This window comes from Schistocerca serialis, chromosome 4, assembly GCF_023864345.2.
Source record: "Schistocerca serialis cubense isolate TAMUIC-IGC-003099 chromosome 4, iqSchSeri2.2, whole genome shotgun sequence".
NCBI lineage: Eukaryota > Metazoa > Arthropoda > Insecta > Orthoptera > Acrididae > Schistocerca > Schistocerca serialis.
Window position 1 is genome coordinate 473,935,463 of NC_064641.1, and position 21,756 is coordinate 473,957,218.

Consider the following 21,756-nt stretch of genomic DNA (forward strand, 5'->3'; position numbering starts at 1 on the left):
GGTAGTTCGACAACACGCACACGGACTCAAGTTCAAGCATTCTGATGGTCATATTCGAGAAGTAATGGTAGATCACGCTGGTTTCGGTCTTCGAACAGTTCGGGTCTTTCAGCTCCCTTTTGCAAGTGCCACAAGGCGTGGTCGTCGAAGCTTTCCGACCCTACGGTAATATTGTGGGGGACGTCGCGGAAAAGTGGCAGACGTTCATGACATACCACGTGTTGAATTATGTCCGCCAAATCAAAATCGAACTCTTCAAACATGTACCATCCTATTTTCTGATAGGTGGCGTGCGAGCCATCATTATGTATGATAGCCAGTCGCGGATGTGTGCCGGTGGCGGACGAGAGGGGCCGGCTGCTGTGGTCGAGCGGTTCTAGACGCTTCAGTCCGGAACCACGCGGCTGCTACGGTCGCAGGTTCGAATCCTGCCTCGGGCATGGATGTGTGTGGTGTCCTTAGGTTAGTTAGGTTTAAGTGGTTCTACGTCTAGGGGACTGATGACCTCAGATGTTAAGTCCCATAGTGCTTAGAGCCATTTTAGGACAAGAGGGCAACGTTCGGTCAGACCATCTCCACCGACGTATGCTCTGGGTCCCGCCCAGTGACTCAGCTCCCAAAGTGACGGTCACTTCTTTACCAGACAGCTACGCCACAGCCGTGCGCTGCCCCGATGCCTCACTTCAGGAAGCGCCTATTCTCCCCCCGGCTCTCCCCACTGGAAATGACGGTGCTGTCACGGCCTCAGCGGCATCATCTCCTCCGACGGCTACTCCGAGACCACCAATTCTCCAGAGCTCGATAACCAGCCCGCCCGCTGCAATAGATATCTATACAAGTGTGGTCCTTACCTCTGATTTTCTCCAGGCGGGCGAGACCTTGGACACTGAACATCCACATTCTGATAAAGAATGTCCGAAAACGGAAGAAGAGAAGTTAAACGCCATCCGAAGACACACTTCTTCATGTGGCATCATAGGCAGCGGATCAGATAAAAGACAGTGATCTCGCTTCGAGCACCCTGACGACAGGAGTGGTCGCTCCTGATGTCCCATCTGAGGAACGATCCCACCCAACAACGATGGATCCCATGGACGGTGAGTCCCTGGACCCCGCTACAGCAGCGTCACCACAACTCGCCCTCGATGAGTGCGTTATTCGCTTGCCACCTATTCCAGTCTCCTGGACTGATGATGTCGACGATGTTGGTGGCCCTCCTGTCAGGCACTGCCCCTTGGAGGTGCCTGACCCACCTTCCACCCAGTGATTGCGGCTACAGTGTCTGCGCCGGATGTTACACGCCAGCCAGACATCTCTGCCAGAACATCTGTGCCAATGGTGAGAGAATGTCCACAAGACTACCGCATCGCAACGATGAATCTGGCCAACATTTGGGCTTCCCATAAACTGCCAATGTTCCGAGAGACCATTTATGCTGCTGATGTCGACATTGCTCTCCTCCAATAAATGAACGTCGCTGATTTCTACGCCCCCACTGGCTACACGACACACACCTCCCATGCTTCTGACAATGGTAGTGGAGTCGCCAACTTCCTCCGTTCTGGACTTCCTCCTGAAGATGTAGTGTACCTCCCTAATGCTAGAGGTATGGCTCTCACGCTGTTCGGCGTCCGCATCCTCTATGTATATGGGCTGTCCGGCTCCAGTCGACGTCGTGACCGACACACCTTCTTTGCTGAAGAGGTAACGCCGCTTTTTGAGGGTCCCCTGAACGAAATGGTCCTCGGTGGCGATTTCAACTCCACACAAGGGCCTTGTGACCAACTTGCACGTCATTTCCCATGTGCGGCCCTCTCAGTCATCATCGGCAGACTTCAACTTGTTGACACATGGACAAAAGTTCTTCGCACCCACGCAGGTTTCGCATGCTGTACGGCGCTTTCGTCCAGGCTCCTCGACCGTATATAGCTCACACGTTCTCTTGCTGCCGACACCTGACATGCCGAAGTATGGCCTCTGACTTTCTCTGACCGTGACACCTACATCTGCGATGTCGCCCTCGCCCGCCAACAGGTGTGGCATAGCCACAGCCTGTGGAAATTAAATGTTTCCCACCTGACTGTCCCCGACTGGCGACGGATCGTTGAGGATGTGTGGGTCCTCTGTCGTCGACGCCTCGCATACACATCCACAATATCCTGGTGGCTCTCCTGTGCGAAACCAGTTCTGTACAGGACACTGATGAGATAGGGCAAAGACTTCATAGCCTGACAACCGAGAACCATGGACTTTTAGTACGTGGTGCTTGTGACTGTACTTCTACGGAATTCTCTCCTGTCCGTCAGACGGTAGTGCATCGTGCTAAAGCGCAAATCACTTCACTCATGCGACGACGCTTGGAAGGGACCCTTGTCCGATTCTGCACCCGTGACCATATGAGCTCACGAAACGCCATCGATGTACCACCTCCTCACAGAATGCCGACGTCTTCGACGAGCTCTCATCCACGACCTCACCGATGCGGAAGGACAACGATACACTACGCAATGCGCCACTGGCCATGCTTTCTATTCTTATTTCCGCCGGCTGTGCGCTGCCGTCCCACTTCCCCCCAACCTTAATTGAGGAGGTAGTAGCACTGACTGTCAGCACCATGCCAGATGATGTGGCTCAAGAAGTTCAGGAACAAGTGACCTCCGATGAAGTCCTAGATGCTATCAAGGTGGGAGCTGCCAACAAGTACCCTGGACCTGACGGCCTCCCCCTCGAATTTACAAGTGTATTAGCTATCTTTTGGTACCTGCTTGGACGTCCATCTGTCGTGAACGGATGTCACCCACAACGACGATCGCAGCCACCTTTGTTGATGGGGTCGTCATCCTGGTCCCTAAGACACATGGGCGATCACAGATCTGTGATTACCGGCCCACCACTCTCCTAAACAGTGGTATATAAATTTTTACCCGTTTTTTGGCCTCACGACTCAAGAAGGTGGCAAGATACGTCACTTCTCTCGATCAGACTTCGCTGGGATGTGACAACAACATCGATAAGGCCCTTTGCCGTTACAGGGACATGTTCGCGCTCGCGCGGTCGCATCATTTACCTGGCGCATTAGCATCGCTTGACTTCAGTCAGGCGTTCGACCACGCCAGATTTTCAGTTGGGAGCTAACAAAAAGTGCCATAGCTCTGTCTGACCCATGGATGAAGCCCACTCCACCATGCTCCCTCAGGGGGGAAGGGGGGGGGGAGGGGCAATGGAGGAATATTGAACTTTTAATAACATCCCGGTACAGACAAGGGATCCCATCGCCACATTGACATACGATGTGCGAGGGTAATCGGGACCGGGAACACCTGTGCTACATGGGGGATGCATGAGGCGTCGTAAATATTCACGTATTGCGCACGCTGTACAATGAACTAGTTCTGATTTCTCGTCGGGGCCAAAAGGTAGCGGATAGTCTGACCGCGTATCCAATTCACAGCAGTTTTTGTTGCGGGGTAATGAATCACATCCGGGTATAAAAGAGTCAGGAAAGTGATCCGAGCAGGTGTCCGTCGGGTAAAGAAAGCCAAGATACGCTGCGCGAGCCTCCAGACGTCAGACGACAGACCATATGGCGTCATGTGTGGAAAGCGGTGCATGCTGGTTATCTCGACACCAGCGTCCAGTCCACCTGGTATATCACCGTCAATGGCAAACAGATCAACCAGTTTTCTTTGCACCGCATCAGTATCGCTGACACACCTCTCTGTGTTCACTGTGTTATAGAGGACACAGACGGTTATCGATTCTCATGTGGTCTGTCGTCTGACGTCTGGAGGCTCGCGCAGCGTATCTTGGCTTTCTTTACCCGACAGACACCTGCTCAGATCACTTTCCTGACTCATTTATACCCGGATGTGATTCATTACCCCGCAACAAAAACTAACGCTGTGAATTGGATACGCGGTCAGACGATCCGCTACCTTTTGACCCCGACGAGAAATCAGAACTAGGTTATTGGACATGTCTTAACGATCGACACTGTGCACTTGTTCGCAACCACAGATACAAGCAGTTCTTTTCCAATTTTTTACAGAGCGCCTTTCATAACACTCCTTCCAGCTGGAACGTCCAAGCCATGAGATTTTCTGCAATTCTGGTACAGAGACTAAAGTAATAAAAAAATTAAAAAATAAGAAATAAATAAATAAAATAAGATAAACATATACGTACAAGAAACGCAAAAAGAAAAAAATACAAAAAGGCAATAAAATAAACTGAAAAACAAAAGCCAATACACAACTACTTTCATTTTCATCGCTACTCTCTATGTTCTCCTTTCCTACACCCTTGCAGTAATAGGTTAGTTGTAAAGATGGATTTTATTTTTTTGTTAGTGGCAATTTGTTTTTTTTAGTTTTCCTTTCCTGTACAGGGGTGTAAAAAAAGTGGTGGAGCATAAAAAAAGGTGGCGTAGACGTTAATACACTGGACTCGCATTCGCGAGGACGACGGTTCAAATCCGCTTCAGGCCATTCGGATTTTAGTTTTCCGTGATTTTCCCAAATAATTCCAGGTAAATGCCAGGACGTTCCCATTGAAATGGATCTCTTTCCTCATTCTTGAAACATTCCAAGCTTGTGCTCCGCCGCTAATGACGTCGATGTCGACAGATCGTTAAACCTTAATTTTCCTTCCTTCTGTCTATTTATTTATTTACTACGAATTTAGAGACGTGTTACTTGATATTTTAAAACAGGTCTCACGTATTACAGTTTTCGTTTGTCATCTTTTTTGTAGTTTTTTATCTGCAATTTTTGATACGGAATAAATATTTAAAAAAAATAATAATTTGAAGTTGAAATATAAGTAAAATATTGTTGTTTTGAGAAAAATGTAGAAAGATTATGGGATAGAGGAGATTCTGTAGAACCATCACCGGTTGTGACTGGTGGTAAATACCTCAGAACGATTTCTTCGAGCTGTCGACCGCCAGTCACAACAAAATAGTTTATTGTTAGTAGTAGAGAAATCATATTTCTAATTCTATGTATTAACAATAGGTATTGATCCACGTACAACACTGGGCTCTTTCTAGGCTAGATTGCCAGCATCTTACACTGTATTTAGTATTGAATTCATAATCTTTAAGTATTATTTGATTGAGATGTACAATCTGTCAGTGCATTTCAGAGTGTTATAACTGATTCATAGTCCTAATGTTGTATTTACTGTTACATATGGACTCCTATTCCTCTTCAGTGTCACTGTTGTCGCTGTCACAGTGGGCGTCGCTGTTCACCTTCTGCAGACTGTTGACACGTTGCGTATAGGTATGTCTGTTTTCTCGTATTCTCAGGTACTCCTCATGTGTTGTTTTTTGAAATACTGTCTGTTAATGCATTTAATTGTGCCCATAGTTCTTCGTCTCTTATTGCTGTGTATATGTGTATGTCTGTTTCTGTTCATTCTAAGTATAGAGTGTATCTATTATTTGCGTATTATAAGCAGAAGAAGATGGAATACAGGGGAACCTTCCCCGCATGTGCATGTAGATGTCTATCTCAGAACCACGCGGTTTAAGTGTGTGGGATAAGATCCGTGTCCAGTTAAGAAATGTTCCCTACCGCGGCTGGGATCGATATGTCTCAATTTCAACCGAACCCTGATGTCAGGGTGGAAGTCGTACAGTCTACGTCCCCTATCTCTTACGTACCATTTCAGTTGCCTTGTACACAAACGCCAACTTTTATGGTGACGTGGCGTCTGTAACGCTGCACCAATTATTGAGCTTACCTTATTTATTCTCCCCATCTTTAACCAGTACCTTGCTCCTCAGTGTTTCATCGTGATGTCTATGGGGCATATTCCGAGCATCATACACAATGCAACCAGTGATTTGGTGCCGGAGACTCTGGATGGCCTAATTAGCACATTTCTCTGACCTCGTCTGCCTGATGCTTCGCTGGTAGCAAGGTTCAGTCTGTGCGCCCACGTGCCAGCTATGAACTGAGTACTGATTCGAAGTGCGCACAGTGGTATATCTGTATGACTGGTAGAGGGAGTCTGTACTGTTCTGAGTTTAGTCTCATCAGTTTATGTAGTATATTTTCTGCTTTGTCTATTGTTAATGTACCGAGCGAGGTGGCGCAGTGGTTAGCACACTGGACTCGCATTCGGGAGGACGATGGTTCAATCCCGTCTCCGGCCATCCTGATTTAGGTTTTCCGTGATTTCCCTAAATCGTTTCAGGAAAATGCCGGGATGGTTCCTTTGAAAGGGCACGGCCGATTTCCTTCCCCATCCTTCCCTAACCCGAGCTTGCGCTCCGTCTCTAATGACCTCGTTGTCGACGGGACGTTAAACACCAACAACCTAACCTAACCTCTATTGTTAACCTTATGTGTTCACAGAAATTCAATTTCTCACCTATGTGTACCTCAATATAGCGTGTTAGATATGCTCGTTTGATGTTTGTGTCCGCTATTGTAACTGAAGGATTCCTTTGGAGTGATCCTTTCAGTAATGTGTATGTTGTTTGGTTTTCAGCTAACCTAAGTTGGTGTTGTGACAATATTGTCTGATTGTTTGTAGAGTTTCACTGCCTGTCTCATCTAGCTGGGCTCTGCTGTTTGTAGTGACTACAACTAATAGCTCACCTGCGTAGCCAACTCGGTGTGACCTTTCATACGCATCTAGAAGTTGTAGAAGGGGCTCGACTGTTAAGTTCTGGAAGATGGGACCGCAGATCGACCCTTGAGGACAGCCTTTAGTAATTTTTTAAATTACTTTCTGCCCGTCCAGCTGCCATTCGACTACTCGGTCTTTAAAGTAGTCTAGGCAAGTCTTGTACAGTGATTGCCTCGCCACCGTAAGTTATCGAATGCCCCAGCAATGTCAACTATTATTGCAATGGAGTATTTCTGTGTTGTGTTATTAACTTTGTGTAGGGTGTGGTTGACAGCATCATTTATGGTTAGCCGGTTCTGAAACCGAATTGGTGTTGACTTGTTCCTCTTAGAGCTCTGTAGGTTCGCAAACCCTTACACAGTAGCTTCTCCTGAATCTTTTCTAGGGTGTTTATTAGGCATATAGGTGTGTGGGTCTTCGGATCTGAAAGATCCCCTTCTGTTGATTTCTTAATAACGGCTGCTTTAGAGGTTTACCATACTGTAGGTACCCTGCCCAGCCGTAAGGCATTGTTCAGTAACCTTATTGGAAAGAGGTGATCGGCAGTTCTAGTTTTTTCTGTTTTTCCGAGTGGATGCCATCTGCTATAGATGCTGGTTTGATTTTTAGCTCTGGGATTGCTTTCGCAACCTCTTCTTCCGCAAAAGGACAGATGACAGTGACAGTGTTGTACAGTGAATAAAGGTCTTGTCTTCTGTATCGATGACTGCATCATAGTTTATATTGCACAAACTCCGCTGTATTCCTCCATCCCTTCGTCATCCTGCCATCATCTTGTGTTGGCGTTCCCAGGACTAGTGTGGTTTTATATTTCCTCTCAGTATTTTGTATGTTTCACCCCATATATTTTGCTCTATTTATGTTGGTACAAATCACTGCATTGTTATTTACTTGTGCTGCATAGGGTCTGTATGTATGTCTTGTGAATGTCTATATGTCTTAAGTCTTAGGCGTCTTAGTATCGACCTTTGATAAACTTTCCGTTGGCGTCTAGCATCTTATTTGAACCTTGTGAGTTCATTGGTCCAAGATATTGGTGAGCATTTTGTGTTCTTTGGCATCGGTATTGATATGTTTTGTACATTTTCTATTGCCTGTGTTAGATCTTGTGTGCTCTGTAATCGATCCCAGTTTGTTACTAATGCTTTCTAGATCGTGTTGTGTATAATTTATGTTAACTTGTTCCAGTCAGCTTCTATTTGTACTACTACGTCTAAACATTGTGTGTCGACTGGTGATAGCCATCAACAGTGTCAGATGCCCTCACTTCATGAGACACTGCAGAGAGGTTTGGTGTTTAAACCAGAACTTTGGCGCAAATGCCTGGTGGTCAGGAACTTTACGCCACCATCTCGCCTCTCCTTGTCGGCCAAATACTGGCAGTGAAACATTTTTCCACCACCAACAATCTAACCTGCTTACGCCCAGGTAGAGCACCACCCCACAAGCTTGCTTTAGCGACCTCGACCATGCAGGCGTGTCTGCTGTCTGCTTTATACAACAGTAGGTGTCTATGTGTGTTTTGTCAGTTCTGTTCTGAGAGTGTGTAGGTGCATATGCTATTACCCTGTGGTCACCACTGGTTAATTGTCGTGTATGGTCCAGTTTGTTATGTATACCATTGCCGCATTTTTACTAACAAGTCGGTATTGCTGCAGGTACCATCGATCCCTCCGTATACCGCTATAGGCCCCTCTCTTTTCATTACGTGTAACTGTGTGTCTTGTGTTAGGTCGGTGATTGTGGGTTCTCTGTCATGTGTACTGTCTGAGCTCCAGAGGGTGGATCTTGAATCAGTGTCAGCCCTTGTCACTAATATTTTGCCTCTGCCTTACAATGCTAGGTTTCTGATGTGGTCTGGATCAGGTTGTATTTTATAGCTGTATTGGGCATATATGGATGCTAGCACCCATTTTACATTTCCATTGGTTATTCCTGTGGTGCTTTTAACGATGGCGGTGATTTATGTTGGACTGACTGTATCTGTTGTGGTGTCTTTGTTATGTTTGATGGTTGTGGTTGTTTCTAGATACACGCTGATATCGTTGCAAATGTGACGTGTGTCTGTTAAATTTGTCGTCATCTAACTTTTCTACTATAAAAAGCCTGTGTTCGGTGGTTGTGGATGTTATATTGGTTTGTAGTCTGATAGTTTCGGCGTCTATTGATTCAGGCTCTATGTATCTGTCTATACCTTCTTTCTTTTGTCTGGAGCGGAGAGTGCCTCCTAAGACAAATTTGGCTGGTTTGATGTATTGATCACAGTTAAGTGTTCGTCTTGTTTATGTGTGATATGGAGTACTTCGGTTGGGTGACACTGCGTATGTGTGTGTCGGTTTCGTTTATATATTTTTCTTGTGTGTAATATAAGTGAGCTCATCTTTCAACTCATGTGTCCCTGCTTTAATGTTAGTTGGAAGTTTGCTGCCTCGTAGTGAATGGAGCCACCATCTGTTCAGAGGAGATTACGTCATAAACTTTAAGCACAAGCCCAGACGCTGTGCGGTAACGGCATGGATGCACAGTTGTAGATGAATAGCTGGGAAACGCGCTCTTCTGAATAAATTACTCCCATTGGTCGTTTGAGTGCAGTATACTACTCGAAGGTATTGCCTGCCGTATGTGATCTATGATGGTAGACAGTATGGACTTCTGGGCATATTGGTTTCCTTCACGGGTAACTTAAAGACATATTAATTGTATTAATATACTCATATGGACACGCTGCCTTTCAAGCAGAGCCACTTCATTATGCCGTCCTCATATTCGTGTGAGGGTATTTTGTGATGATTGTGCCTTCTGATATAGCATCACTGCTTGCTGCTGAAATCGCGCGTGTTCAGTTGATTTCCCCGCTGCCTCGTGAAGATAATAGCCTGGGAAATTATGAAGTGCTTGGGAAATGTGCCGAAGCGCTTTGTTCTGGAGGCGCTGCAGTTCACTATACGAGTGATGGCGGTTGTCCTCCGCACTGGACAGGCATGGTCTATGGTAGTCCGGATGGACACTCTGCGTATTCGAAAGCCACACTGCACCGATAGTATGAACCGTTCATTCATCAGGGAACAAAGAGCTCCGAGTAGAGCTGACGCCTCCTTCCAGAAGTCGACGACATGATGCTTCCAGGTCAACTGCCGTTTGACTCTCAGGTATTCAGCATTCGGTGCAAGCAGTGGGGGTGTCACAAAGCTTGGTGTTGTCCACTACCAAATGCCGTCGTCTCGTAAGTAGTAGTTCCTGGCTCTTAGCAGAATTACACTAAATTCTCAGGTTAGAAGCCCATTCCTCGATGTCACGGCAGGCAGTCTGTAAACAGCTGTGAACTACTACCGCATTTCGGTGGTGACGGATCAGAGCAGTGTCGTCGCTTGGATGTATTCTTCAGCTCGAGGTCAGGTAGGCAAGTCCACAATGTAAATACTGTACAGGACAGTGCCCAAAACCGAGCCCTGCGGCTCTCCAGAAAGGTCACAGGGACTTGTAGAGGTGACGTCTCCAACATGCACAACAAGGGTCCTACCCTCCAGATAACTAGCAAGTAGGTGCACCAAGTGGCTCGACAAGCCACACGTGAAAAGCTTGTAAAGCAGTCCTCAGTACCACAAGCTGTCAAAAGCAAGTGAGACATCGAGGAGAATCATACTGCAGATCTCTCTATTCTTGTGAGCCTGGATGACGTGCTCGATTATCTTTAAGAGCTGTAAGGACTGCAGAGGTGTGGAGCGGACTTCACGAAACCCAAATTATTCATCTGGCAATTCTGTTTCAATAGGGAATTGTGCAAAACTCTCTCGAGCGCCTTAGAACTGAGAGAAGGCTGATAGGCCGATAACTGGTTGGTTCTGTACGATTATTTCTCGGTTTCGGCATCGCAACGACGACTGCCTTTCTTCTGAATCTCAGGATAGGTGGGATACCTTTTATGGGTCAGTATAGCGTTGAACAGGCAGGTGAGCTGCACGATATCTGTCAGTGGTAATTGTTGGAGCATTGAAGCAGTGATGAGGTCGAGTCTGGGCACCTTGCAGCGTGGAAAACATTGAAGAGTCTGCCGAGAGATAGATCTGAAGTCAGTCTTCAATAGCCTGTCATGAAATTGCGCTCGAACATGTCGGCAATGACATTAACTTTCTCAAATGGGATATAAGTGTGTCTGCTGGTAGTCACTAGTGGAGTTATCTTGGAATGCCTCTTTGCGGAAGTTCAGACTAAGTCATATTGGCCAGTGGTAGGTGGGGTCGATACCAACTTGTTTACCCACCGTTTGTTTCGATATTCTATTGACCCAGATGTTAAGGTCAAGTTGTTTCGTGAGACGACACTCTTCATTCAAGCGGTTCCCTTCTCGTAAGAGACAGATCTCCGGTGGGAGTTCTTCAGTGCAGCGGCCTGCGCCCGTCGTGCGTGGCTGAGACGTGAATGATGACTTCTGTGATGGCTGATGTGGTGTAGGTATCGGCTTCGTCAACATCAGCAGCGGCTGGCAACTGATGCGCTTTGAGGACAAGGTGTAATCTGCGACGATAGTCGCCCCAGTCAGTCTTGGCAGTGCTGAAGCAGCTGGCAGTTGGGATAAGCTGCTCCGCAGTGGAGAAAACGTCAGGGATGTGGTCTGAGGAGAGCACATGGACGGAATCAGTTGGGACGATTCGCGGAATGCCCTTGACTATGAAGAGGTCTGAAACGTGCGGCTGGTTACCATTCTTGGAATAGCTCGTGGGTTCGTCAGGAGCACAGGCCTGCCTTCGGAAGTGCTCAGCTACCTGGCCCCGTCACGTGTTTGGTATTGAGGACGCCAGCAATAATATGCTTAACCTCTTGCTGGATGATATTGACAGCGTCCTCTTCTGGGAGGTGTCTTTTGGATTGCCAATAGACGGCCATAAATTTCGCGAGGCCGTGGCTGGTGTCCACCGCCACACAGGGAGTTTCCACAACACGGAATTGCAAGAAGGGAGCTGTATGGTGGAGGAGCGTCCCATCGCCCACAGTAACGTAATTTGTGCGGTAGCATGTATAGTTCGCAATATTGGCCTTAAACCTGTCTTCAGGTGAGTCTCACTAACTACGAAAGTGTAGACATTCTCGGCGCGCAGGGAAACCGCAATTTGTAGAAAATGCTTTGCCGAATTCCAAGATGCAAGGTGATATCCACCATGAGCCTAATCCTGGGCATGACTGGTATGTGTGCTGTCGCTGGTAGTGGAAATGCATTGTGGTTAGGGCCTCCAGTCGGGTAGACCGTTCACCTGCTGCCTTTCGAGTTGACACCCCTTCGGCGACTTGCGTGTCGATGGGGATGAAATGATGATGACAACGCAGCACCCAGTCCCTGAGCGGAGAAAATCTTCCACCCATCTGGGAATCGAACCCGGGCCGTTAGGAGTGACATTCCGTCGCGCTGACCACTCAGATACCAGGGGCGGATGCTGGTAATATGGAAGAGTACTCTGACGGCATCTTGAAGAGCCGAGGTAATGAGTACTGGTACTGCGACCATCGTTTCCTTAAGTTCAATGACTGTCCGTCTTAGCTCACGAATCTACACAGTCACATCTGTAATGATGTCCCAGGCCTGGGTGCTTCTTAGGGGTGCTGACTGGTCGAGGAGACCTGTACAATCTGGAGATTCATCTGCTGGTCAGGAGAAGTGCCTCGGATTACTTCTGTCGCTGCCAAGTACTGCCTGATTTTAGAAGATCATCGCTCTGTTAATGAGAATCGTGGTTGTATTCCTTCGTTTTCCGGCACCGCTTTGGCTGGTGGTTGGAGGTCGATGAGGTTATCTGGACGGCTTCCTGGATGCGGAGGGAAAGCGGGGTGGGGGGGTGGGGGTAGGGGAGTCCAGATTGCCCCTGTCGAGCATCGTTGGGCTGTAAACAGCCCCTGTAGCTGGATGGATGGTTATCTTGACAGTGGCAGCAGACCGTCTGTGGCTCTCGCTACAAGGGCACTTTCCCCTTTCATGTCCTTGTCCGCACTTCACACATCGAGGCGGCATTGTGCAGGGATGAGCCGTGTAATACAAACCCTAAGAGCTGTATCACTGTTTGGGCCCCCATTAGAGCGGAGTTACTCAACAGTGACCACAAGATCATAGAACCGCTCCATTTGGAATATTTTGCGGTGCTTCTCAATATCAGACGCTATGACGACTTTCTTGGTGGACATCTTACATGTACTGGAATCTTGAGCCAGTCAACCTTCGTGGCGATGAATTCCGTTCCATGTAGTATTTCTGTAACGTCTTCGTGAGGTACAGTCCGAGGAATGCCGTTGATAAAAACCTTCACCCATTTAGGTTTCACTGACAGAAATGTATAGCTGGGAACACATTCGACGCCTTCATAGTCCATAACCTTCAGGTAATCGACGGTATTCTAGAGATTGAGCCTAGGCTTGTCGTCGCGTCTGCTTAACAGCGAAGATCCAGCAAGGTTCTCCTTCAACCAGTTATTTAACAGCTTGTAGTTCTCCTTGTACTGCAGCACGATAGGAAGAACCTCTTGCTTCTGTTGCTGCTGCTGATATTGGTGTTGCTGTTGATCCTGTGCTGCAGAATCATTATCTCGCAGTGCTGCGAAAGAGCTTAAAATCGACAGCACAGGCGGCGTAGGCGCCACTCTTGCCATAGCAAGCCTAGTTTGCCTTTTCTTCGGCGGGCAGACAAATCCCCCTTCGGCGGTGACGATGACTTGGGATGTGTCACTCGCTGTAATGGGTCCCTTCTTCCTCTCCGAGTCGTTTGGAAGTTGTTAAACATCCATATCCTCTTCTTCACAGGCTTCTGGATTTGTAATCCTTTCGAAGTCCGGTGGCATTTTCCGTTTCGTCGTTGATGGAGCGACCCATGGGGACACCGACGAAGGAAGCTGCCAGACGTCGATCGACCGACTCTTGCGCGGTCGAGGTAACTGCCTTGCTCGCGCACGTAAACTACCTTCCTCTCTTGCTCCAATACCCAACTCTCGAATGCTGGGCAACGGCAGGTATCTCAGCTAGGACGCGTAGTTTACGCGCGGGCAATATGAGGTTTCACTTGTTTGTAACACAAATTCCATAGCTGGTTATCTCTTCCCGTTTATTCCTTGTTGGCAAACCTCTAACCCACTTAGTTGGTGTTTGGCTGAAGAGAAGCGAAACTCTTTAATGGGCCGGATATTAAATAACTCGCACTATCGCTCTACAATTTGAGTAGAGTGTGAAAAGTACCATGAGAAATAATTACATCTGACGTGTTTTTATTAAATTGCCTGTATCCAGTCTGCTATCGTTATCAAATCCTTAACAGCACGCAGATACCGAAAATTGTAATTTTGATACTCGATAAATTACTCTCTGTCGTTAAAGAACGAAGTTCCTTACTACTGTTTGCCTTATTTTCTTACTATAATTACCACCTTAGAATTAGCTCCACGTATAAGGGGCACAAAGAAAATTCGTGAGGAGCTTTCTGACATAATAAGAACAACGTAAGGTTTCGTTTAGCGGTTTTTGGCGTTATGAGAGGTCTTTTTCAAACATTCCTTAAAGGTTACCGAGATTACACGTCAGATGGGAACACATACTTGGAAATGTGTACTTTTTATGCTACAGGAACAGCCATCTGAATCAACACGCACAAATGCTCCGCAGCCGCTGGAAGAGAGTATGACGTTAATTTAATGTTTGTCTAGTAGGTGTTTCGTGTACATCTTCAGGCAGATTGTTGTTTCACAGTCACTTATTCGTTGCACATGACGATAACAGAGCACTCATTCATGAGACGTAGGAGAGTGTAACATAGTGGTTCACATATCTATTCCTGAAGGACAGAATGTACACTGAGGTGACAAAAGTAAGGGGATACCGCAAAACATTGGGTCGGACCTTCATTTTCCCCGGCGCAGCGCAGGAATTCGAAGTGGGATAGACTCAAGAAGTCGTTGGAAATCTCCTGTAGAAACATTGAGCCATGCTGCTCCTATATCCATCGACAATTGTTAGTGTTGCCGGTGCAGTATGTTCACGAGCTGACCTCTCGATTACGTCCAATCACTGTTAGACGACATTCACGACGGGCTAGCCAAATCGTTCGCTCGGATTGTCAAGAACGTTCTTCAAACCAATCGTGAACAATTCTGGTTCAGTGAGATGTTGTATTGTTTTCCATAAAAATGAAGTCATGAATGGCTGCAAATCGTCTGCAAGTAGCCGAACATAACTATTTCCAATCAATAATCGGTTCATTCGGCCCAGAGGCCCACTTAATTCCATGTAAACACAGCCCACACCATTATGGAGCCATCACTAGTTTGCACAGTGCCTTGTTGACAACTTGGGACCTAGACTACATGGGGTCTGCGCCACACTCTAACCTTACCGTGTGCCACGGTTTCACAGTCGTCTAGGGTACAAGCGATATGGTTAAGAGCCCAGGAGAAGCGTTGCATGCTACGTCGTGCTATTAGCAAAGGCAATCACATCGGTCGTCTGCTGGCATTAACGCAAAATTTCGCTACGCTATCGTAACGGATACGTTCGTTGTACGGCTCACATTGATTTCTGAGATTTTTTCACGTACTGTTGCTTGTCCGTTAGCACTGACAATTTTACGCAAACGCCGCTGCTCTCAATCGTTAAGTGAAGGCCATCGGCTACTGTCTTGTCCATGGTGGGAAGTAATGCCTGCAATTTGGTATTCGCCACACACTTTTGAATGTGGATCTCGAACTATTGGATTCCCTAACGACTTACCAAATGGAATGTTCCTTGTGTCTAGTTCCACCTACCATTCTGCTTTCAGAGTCTGTTAAACCCAGTCGTGCACTGCGCTCTTATGTTTTCTGTACGTGATATTACCAGCATATGTATATGTGCATATCGCTATCCTATGGCTACTGTCACGTCGTGTATACGTCGCCAGACACGGGTTGACATTCAAGCGCTCATCTACCGAACGTCTACCACAGGTTCCAGTGGTCTGTGAAAAGATATTTATTGACAATTTGTCTACTTATCAGAAATTATGAATATTTAGACAGATACGTAAAATGATGGTGGAATCATTATGATCACAGCCTACATCCAGACTGAATGCCACCTGGTTTCGTAACAACCACTGCCTGACAAAAAACTGACTGCCTCGCACAAGATAGCAGGAAACGAAATGAATCTTTACGGGTCGAGAGGATGAGTGATGTTATTTCAGTAATTACAATATCAACTCAAATTTAGAAACAACTTGGCAGTATCAGCCCACTTATCATCATGCAGTTGCATCTCCTCTACTCTGGGGTGCATGCACTGGTTCGGTTGGAAAGGGCCGTTGTATCCTCTCTTGAGGCAAGCTGGCCCACAACTGTTGTAACTGTTTCCTGATATCCTGGATACTGGCAATGGCACGGAGTTGACGTCTGAGGTGAACACAAACATATCTTATTGGGTAGATCTGCTGGCCACCAGAGTACTTCAGCACATAGAGTTCATAGTGACACGTTACGTGAACAGCCTTGACCTGTTGAAAAATGGCACCTCGATATAGTGACATGAGAAGTAATACACGAGCATGCATGACTTCCGTGATGGAGTTCACTCCGTCACAAACAACCGTAACCTCTCGCCGTACCCGATCGCTCCCCACACCCTGACTCCAGGAGTATCACCGCTGTGGCTTTCCACAACACTAGAATGGGCGCTCTCTCCAGGTCGCCACTGCAATCGCCGATGAAGGACATCCGAAGCAGTGGAGAACCGCGACTCGTCGCTCAACACAATGCAGTGCTACTCACCCGCAATCCATGCTTCCTGGGTACGACGCCACTCCGAACGCAACCGTTTGTATTGTCGTGTTAATGGATACCTACGCATGAAACGGTAATTTCCTAATATGGATGCTGCGTCCTGAGTCCGAACCCAGCCACTGCTTAAATTTTGAATAAAAAATCTTCAACAATGGCAGCGAAAGACTTCCGGTATAAGAAGTCACCCTCGCTCTGCCAACGGCCTTGTCAAACAGGGTGGAGGAGTGAAGGGAGGTTCAGGGCACTCTGTTGCCCTTGGGGCGGAAAACTGCCCCTAAAAGGCGGAAGAAACAGCATGAGGATGCAGAAGGGCAAGGAAACCACTGCATTACAGATATCACAAGATATGTGGCCTGTAATTCAGAAAGTGTCGTGATGATCTCTCTCCATTGCCAAAGCTTCAGACCTAGTTCGTATTCAGATCTCCAGGAGGGGACTGCTAATGGGGAGGTGACAACGAGAAAAAGATTGAATAACCAATGAAAGTTGGTTCAAATGGCTCTGGGCACTATGGGACTTAACTTCTGAGGTCATCAGTCCCCTAAAACTTAGAACTACTTAAACCTAACTAACCTAAGGACATCACACACGTCCATGCCCGAGGCAGGATTCAAACGTGCGACTCTAGCGGTCGCGCGGTTCCAGACTGTAGCGCCTAGAACCGACCAATGAAAGGATAACAGTCTACGAGTTGGGCGTGTAATGTCAGTTTTAATGTAGTAAGGAAGCTGTAAAATGTGAAAATGGAAATCAAAAGTTCATTGTAAATCTAGAGGGGGTCCGTGAAGTGCAATGGAAGGAAGATAACGACTTCTTAGATGAATATAGGGTAATATCAGCAGCAGCCGGAAATGGAATAGGAAAGAAGGGCTGACAGTGAGCTACTGTGAAAAGTTTTGTTATAGTGTTATCCTTGTCAGATTCGATAGCAAACAAATACTGACAACCACATATGAATGACGCAAGCAAAAGCTGAAGAAGTAGATAAAATACATGAGGGTACTGAAAGCATAATTCAATATGTATAGGAAGATAAAAATCTCATAATGATCGTTGATTGGATCGAGGAATAGAAGAAAGGGTTACGGGAGAATATGGGCTCGGCAGTAGGAGCGAGACAGGGGTAGACTAACTGAATAGTCCAATAAATTTCAGCTAGTAATAGCGAACACACTATTCAATAATCACGAGAGGAGGAGGTATACCTAGATTCCACCTCGATTACATCATGGTCAAACAGAGATTCCGAAATCAGATTTACGATGGAAGGCGTAGCCAGGAGCAAATGAAGTCTCAGATCACAATTGAGTAATGATGAAGAATAGACTAAGTTTAAGAGAATCATTCTGAAGACTCTTTGTGGAAGGAACTGGGATACTGAAGTACTGAGGAATGATAGGGTGCATTTGGAGTTCGTCAAGGATGTGGGTACTGTGATAACGAATACCAGAGTAAGTGCTTCAGTTGAGGAAGAGGGGGCGTCTTTAAAAAGGGCAAACACAGATGCTGGGCAGTTAAACATAGATCCAAGGAACGTGCCTGCTAAGAAACTTGGGCAACAGAAGAAAAAACTTCAACTGATCAATAAAACAAAGACGTAGAAACTGTTCATTGAAGGACCGGAATACAGCAATATAAATCAGTTAGGAATGAAGTGAATAGGAAGTGCAGCAAAGCCTAGAGAAATGGCTGCAAGAGAAACGTGAAGACATCAAAAAAGAAATGAACGTCGGAAAGATTGACTCAGCATACAAAAAAAGAAAACAACATTCAGTGAAATTAAATGTAAGGGTGGTAACGTTAAGAATTCAATGGTAAGTCGACTATTAAACGCAGATACGTGGAAAGAGTATACTGGATCTCCCTATGAGCTGAATGAAGAAAAAATTATTGTCTATATAGAAGACATACAGGATCCAGTATTAAAGTCAGAATTAAAACGGATGTGGAAAACTTGAAAGTAAGTCAGGGGGACAGACAACCTTTCATTGGATTTTCTAAAATCATTGGCGGAAGTGGCAACCAAACGACTATTCAAGGTGGTGCTTAGAATCCATCAGACTGTAGACGTAATCAGCTTAATAGTTCATGCAACCAAGCTGCTCACAAGAATAATTTACACAAGACTGGAAACGAAAATTTAATATCTGGTTTGGATGACGATCAATTTCGTTAGGAGAGGTAAAAGCTCCAGAGAGGCACTTCTGATGTTGAGCTTGACAACGGAAACAAGAATAAAGGAAATCAAGGCACGTTCGTTGGATATGTTCACCTAGAAAAAGACCTCGACATTGCAAAATGGTGCAAGATGTTCGAAATTCAGACAAAAATGGGAATAGGTTCTAGGGAGACACGTTTAATAAACAATATGTACAAGAATCAAGGGGGAACAATAAGAGTGGAAGACCCAGAACGAAGTGCTCAGATTAAAAAGGGCGTAAGACAGGGATGAATCTGCTGTTCAGTCTATGGACCGAAAAAGAAACGACAGAAACAAAAGAAATCTCAAGCGCATGATTAAATTTCATGGTGAAAGGATATCAATGATAAGATTCTCAGATGACATGGTTTTCTTCAGTGAAAATGAAAAAGAAATACAGGATCTTTTGAAAGGAATGAACAGTCTAATGAGTGCAGAATATGGATTGACAATAAACGGGAAAGAGACAATAGAGAAGAAAAGTATCAGAAATGAATATATCAAGGGGCTTAGTGTCAAAACTTGTGACGACAACGTAGACGAAGGAACTGTGTTAACTTTGAAGGAAAATGACCCATGACGGACTAAGCAAGGAGGACATTTAAAGTAGACTACTACAGGCAAAGAGGGCATTCATAGCCAAGAGGTTTACTAGTGTCTACCACAGGCATGGCATTAGTGTGAGGACGAAATTTCTCAGAATCTGCGGTGGAGCAGAGCATTGTATGGTAGTGAATCATAGCCGGAAAAAGGAACGCAGGAGAATAGGATCGTTTGAGGCGTGGTGTTATAGGAGAAATGAGGTGGTTCTCCGCAGAATCGACGTTATAAGTAGCAAACAGAAAACACTGACAAGTAGGAATAGGATGACAGGAGAGGTGGCAGGCGTTGGTCTCGCATAGCAGACGCAGATGCTCGTGATGCAAAATACTGCCATCCTCCTTCGTGGTGGTCAGACGGGACGTTGACAACGTGTTTGACTGGCCTCATGTTCCCATGCAGTCTGCCTTCGGGACACTGTCGCATCCGAATGCCCGACAAATCTGTATATCGCACTATCTGACCAGACGGGAAAACAGAGAACCACACTTAGACGTCTTTCAACCTCTTCCAGGTGCCGATAACGCTCTCTCACACTAGTATGGGACATCTCCGTGCCCTTTCCAGCGATCACCCAGCATCTGATGCCTTCACGCTCTTTGTGTACCACAACAAACCTGTTAACAGCAATAAACATGAACCACACTAAAATGCCCGCTAAACCACGCAGGGTTAACAGGTAATTAGGGTTGTGGAAAGGGCCAAGGGAGTTGCGGTCGGATTCATTTCACAATTATAATTTATTACCGTTTAGTTCACAAATACACTTTTGAAAGAATTAAATGTACTTCGGGGCTGAAGGCCTAAAACCAGATGCTTTAGAATAAGAAAAATTTTGAAAAAATGACACACAGTTAAATTTACGAATAAGATATATCGTATACATGTATCAGATCAGCATGCGGTGCGCCTGAAGGCCGCCGGATTAAATCTTCAAAATTCCAAATATACTATGATGATTACTGAAGGCAGAAGGCCACAATGTTTTAAGATCCTAAAAGGGCTGATGGCCCGCAAGCCGCACAGAAAGAGATAAACAAATGCAATAAGATGGCTGAGGTCTGCAAGGTTAAATTCTGAAAATTAAGGAAATATATACACTACTGGCCATTAAAATTGCTACACCACGAAGATGACGTGCTACGGACGCGAAATTTAACCTACAGGAAGAAGATGCTGTGATATGCAAATGATTAGCTTTTCAGAGCATTCACACAAGGTTGGCGCCGGTGGCGACACCTACAACGTGCTGACATGAGGAAAGTTTCCAACCGATTTATCATACACAAACAGCAGTTGACCGGCGTTGCCTGGTGAAACGTTATTGTGATGCCTCGTGTAAGGAGGAGAAATGCGTACCAGCACGTTTCCGACTTCGATAAAGGTCGGATTGTAGCGGTTTATCGTATCGCGACATTGCTGCTCGCGTTTATCGAGATCCAATGACTGTTAACACAACATGGAATCGGTGGGTTCATGAGGGTAATACGGAACGCCGTGATGGATCCCAACGGCCTCGTATCACTAGTAGTCGAGATGACAGGCATCTTATCCGCATGGCTGTAACGGATCGTGCAGCCACGTCTCGATCCCTGAGTCAACAGGTGTGGACGTTTGGAAGACAACAACCATCTGCACGAACAGTTCGACGACGTTGTTTGCAGCAGCATGGACTATCAGCTCGGAGCCCATGGCTGTGGTTACCCTTGACGCTGCATCACAGACAGGAGTGCCTGCGATGGTATACTAAACGACGAATCTGGGTGCACGAATGGCAAAACGTCACTTTTCGGATGAATCCAGGTTCCGCTTTCAGCATCATGATGGTCGCATCCATGTTGGGCGACATCGCTGTGAACGCACATTGGAAGCGTGTATTTGTCATCGCCATACTGGCGTATCACCCGGCGTGATGGTATGGGGTGCCATTGGTTACACGTCTCGGTCACCTCTTGTTCGCATTGACGGCACATTGAACAGTGGACGTTAATTTCGGATGTGTTACGAGCCTTGGCTCTACCATTCATTCGATCCCTCCGAAACCTTACATTTCAGCAGGATAATGCACGACCGCGTGTTGCAGGTCCTGGACGGGCCTTTCTGGATACAGAAAATGTTCGACTGCTGCCCTGGCCAGCACATTCTCCACATCTCTCACCAGTTAAAAACGTCTGGTCAATGGTGGCCAGGTAACTGGCTCGTCACAATACGCCAGTCACTGCTCTTGATGAACTGTGGTATCGTGTCGAAGCTTCTTGGGCAGCTGTATCTGTACACACCATCCAAGCTCTGTTTGACTCAATGCCCAGGCGTATCAAGGCCGTTATCACAGACAGAGGTGGTAGTTCTGTGTACTGATTTCTTAGGATCTATGCACCCAAATTGCGTGAAAATGTAATCACATGTCAGTTCTAGTATAATATATTTGTCCATTGAATACCCGTTTATCATATGCATTTCTTCTTGGTGTAGCAATTTTAATGGCCAGTAGTGCATATTGCAACAATCGGGAAAACATTACATTAAGTTTAT